Source organism: Theropithecus gelada, chromosome 1 (assembly GCF_003255815.1).
Source record: "Theropithecus gelada isolate Dixy chromosome 1, Tgel_1.0, whole genome shotgun sequence".
NCBI classification, from domain to species: domain Eukaryota; kingdom Metazoa; phylum Chordata; class Mammalia; order Primates; family Cercopithecidae; genus Theropithecus; species Theropithecus gelada.
Window position 1 is genome coordinate 28,318,214 of NC_037668.1, and position 4,029 is coordinate 28,322,242.

The following is a 4,029-nucleotide window of genomic DNA, read 5'->3' on the forward strand; positions in this document are numbered from 1 at the left end:
TTTTTTTTTTTTTTTTTTCTTTTCTTTCTTTTTTTTTTTTTTTTTTTGACGGAGTCTCGCTGTACTCCCAGGCTGGAGTGCAGTGGCGTGATCTCGGCTCACTGCAAGCTCTGCCTCCCGGGTTCATGCCATTCTCCCGCCTCAGACTCCCAAGTAGCTGAGACTACAGGCGCCCGCCACCACGCCCGGCTAGTTTTTTTTTGTATTTTTAGTAGAGACGGGGTTTCACCATGTTAGCCAGGATAGTCTCGATCTCCTGACCTCGTGATCCACCTGCCTCGGCCTCCCAAAGTGCTGGGATTACAGGCTTGAGCCACCGCGCCCGGCCTATTTTTTATTTTTTTACTTTTTAATAATAGCTATTCTGATGAGTATGAGATGGTATCTTATTATGGTTTTGATTTGCATTTCTCTAATGATTAGTGATGTCAAGTATTTTTTTTTGTATGCCTGTTGGCCGCATGTATGTCTTTTTTTGAAAAGTGTCTATTCATGTTCTTTGCCCACTTTTTAATGGGGTGGTTTGGTTTTTGCTTGTAAATTTGTTCAAGTTCCTTATAGATTCTGGACATTAAGCCTTTGTCTGTTGTTCCCCTCCTAGTTTGTAAATATTTTCTGCCATTCTGTAGGTTGTTTATTTACTCTGTGAGTAGTATCTTTTGCCGTGCAGAAGGTTTTTAATTAGTTCTCAATGGTAAATTTCTGTTTTTGTTGCAATTGCTTTTGGTGTCTTCATCATGAAATCTTTGCCAAGTCCTATGTCCAGAATGGTATTTTCTAGGTTATCTTCCAAAGTTTCTGTGGTTTTGGGTTTTACGTTTAAGTCTTTAATCCATCTTGAGTTGATTTTTGTATGTGGTATATAAGATAAGGGTCCAGCTTCAATCTTCTGCATATGGCTAGCCAGCTATCTCAACATCATTTATTGAATGGGGAGTCCTTTTCTTAGTGCTTGTTTCTGTTGATTCTGTTGAAGATCAGATGGTTGTAAATATGCAACATTATTTCTGGGCTCTCTATTCTGTTACATTGGTCTATGTGTCTGTTTTTGTACCAGTACCATGCTGTTTTGGTTACTGCAGCCCTGTAGAATACTTTGAAGTTAAGTGGAGTAACATGATACCTCCTGCTTTGTTCAGCTCATTTCTTTCTTGTTGAAGACTTAAGTTCAATGACCTTAGATGTCTTTAGAATGGCATTTAGGAAAATGGACTCCTTTACAAAAAAGGTGAAAAAGAAAATAATATCACCCAACCTTAAAGACTATTTTTTTGGGGGGAGAGGGAAAGGACTTTACTCATAATCCTATCAGCTGAACACATTCCAGTCTTCTTCTATAGAAACACATTTTTTTATAAAGTTGAAATTATGGAGCTAAGATATTTCTAAGAAAACTTAATTTCAGTTAGGGACTTGTTGATTATCTTTGGGTAAGTCAATCCGGCTTCTTTTCTGGGAGGAGTGTTGTGTCTTCAGAGATGTGAACATCGACGTCTGCTTGTTTTTGTGAGGAAGCATGGTAGAATGAAGAGAATGCTGTCTGAAGTCAAAAGATCCAGATTGAAACCAGACTTTAAGCCTGGACTCTGCTTCCCCTTTTGCTGAATGACCTTAAGGAAGTGTCTTAACCTTCCTGGATCTGTTTTCTAGCATTTATAAAATAGATCACTGGCATATCAGCTTGTTAACATGCACTGTGCTCAGCCTTGACACACGGGAGAAAGGTTTTCAGGGGCAGGGTGAAGATTTCATCTATATGACCTTTGACTGCAGTTTGGTTGGTTGGGTTACACAATCTAAAATTGTAGATTGATTGAGAGTCTTTTGCAATATGTTTTTCTTTATGGTAGTTACACAGGTCCTCTCCTCTCTGGTGACAGTGGTAATTTACCAGGGCATTGTGTCCTTCTCTTTTCATTAATTAGGCCACTGAAGCCTACTTGAATCCCCAGAGACCATTCACAGATGATGAAGGTGGTAAGATAGGGTTGTAGTATGTTGGACCTGCTGTCACAAACTACCATATGTGGGGTGACTTATAAATAAGAGAAATTTATTTTTCACAATTCTGGAGACTGGGAAGTCCTAAATCAAAGTGTCAGCAGATTTGGTGTCTGGTTAGGCCCGCTTGCTGGTTCACAGATAACTGTCTTCTTGCTGTGTTGTCACATGGTAGAAGGGGGAAGAGAACTCTCTGGGGTCCTTTGTATAAGGGTACTAGTCTCATCCACAAGGGCTCTGTCCTCATGATCTAATCGTCCCACAAAGGCCTCAACTCCAAATTCCATGACTTTGGGGGTCAGATTTAAGCATAGGAATTTTAAGGGGACACAAACATTCAGTTTATAGCAGAGAGTGTATGTTCACAGCACAGGAAGGTTCACAGCAGAAGGGACCCATGAATTGTGTAGAGACTTTCATGCTTCTGCTCTGATTCATTGTATAATCTGCTTCATTCAAAGGAAGAAGGTAAATTTTGGGTCTCTCTTGGAACATTTAGGTGACTCCTACCAAATATAGGATAGCTTTGAGCTATAACCTCATGAAGTCCCTGGTCATGTCTGTGTGTTTTCTTTGGACCAGACCCAAGGGCCTGTCCTGTGTCCTGGGCTCCTCCCACCTCTTTCCTGGAGAAACCCACAGTGAGGGTTGAGGGTGGGGGTCCATGTTTATCTCGGTGTGCCTCACTAGAGCTGGACACTGCTGCTCTGTTTGCCCAGGCTTAAGTATGCATCTCCTTTTTTAACTGGCCAGGGACTTTCCCCCAGTCACTTGGCCTGCCATTGATTTTGGCCTCTTCTGCCTAAACCTTCTAGGATGATAAGGAGAGCACTATTACCCACTGCCTGCCCAAACCTAGTAGCAACAGCAGCTAGTCATGACCAGCATTCATGGCTGCAAGTACTGTCAGGCCAGGGGCCTGACCAGTGAACTGGAACTTTACTTCTCTCCCAAGTGGACTTAGAGTTCACTGAGTAGGTGGCCCTGTTAAAATATGTATAGCCTGTGCTAAAGTTAACTCTAGGGGTGAGGATGAGACAGCTCTGCTTGCTGGCTAGCCCAGGCTGGCAAAGAATAATGGGTGCAAGCAGGAATACCAGAGTCAGACTGGGTTCAAATTCCAATTCTGTTGCTTCCTAGATATACTAACTTAGGCAAGTACTTTTATTTCTCTATGTCTCAGTTTCTTCACTTGCGGAATTTTCATATTTTAAGGATTTTGAGGATATCATTTTGAGGATTAAAACAATGTAACTACTTATGTTTAACACATGTAATTAAATGACAAAGTTTAGCAGAGTGCTTTAAAAACATGACCCAACTATATACTGTCTATAAGAAGCCCCTTCTAATGTAATGATATAGCTGTGTTGAAAGAAAAAGGATGAAAAAAGCTATATTATGTAAACATTAATCGAATTGAAAGCAGGAGTAGCCATATTAATACATGTGAAAATCCTCTACAAAATATTAGCAAATTGAATACAACCATGTACAAAAAGAATTACACATCGTATCAAATTAGATTTATTCTAAGTATGCAAGACTGGTTCAATATTTTTAAATCATGTGATTATATTAATTGATGAAGAAAATTATTTGATAAAATTCAACACTCATTCATGACTTAAAAAAACCTCTCAGCAAGTTAGGAATAGAAGAATTACCTCAATCAAGAAGTTTACAACTAACATCATACTTTGTGAAGAAAGACTTAATGTTTTCTCCCTAAGACAGGGATCAAGGCAAGAATATCTGCTCCTGCCACTCTTATTCAGCACAGCACTGGAAATTCCAGCCATTACAGAAAAGAAATTAAAGGCATAAAGATTGGAAAGGAGGAAATAAAGCTATATTTGAAGATGACATGATTGCCTACATAAAAAAATACCAACACATTTACGAAAAACTCTCCTAGAACTAATAAGTGGGTTCAGTGAGACCACAGGATACAGGCTCAACAAGCTCACGGGATACAAAAATCAATTGTACGTCTATATATTTCTTTTTTTTTTTTTTTTTTTTTTT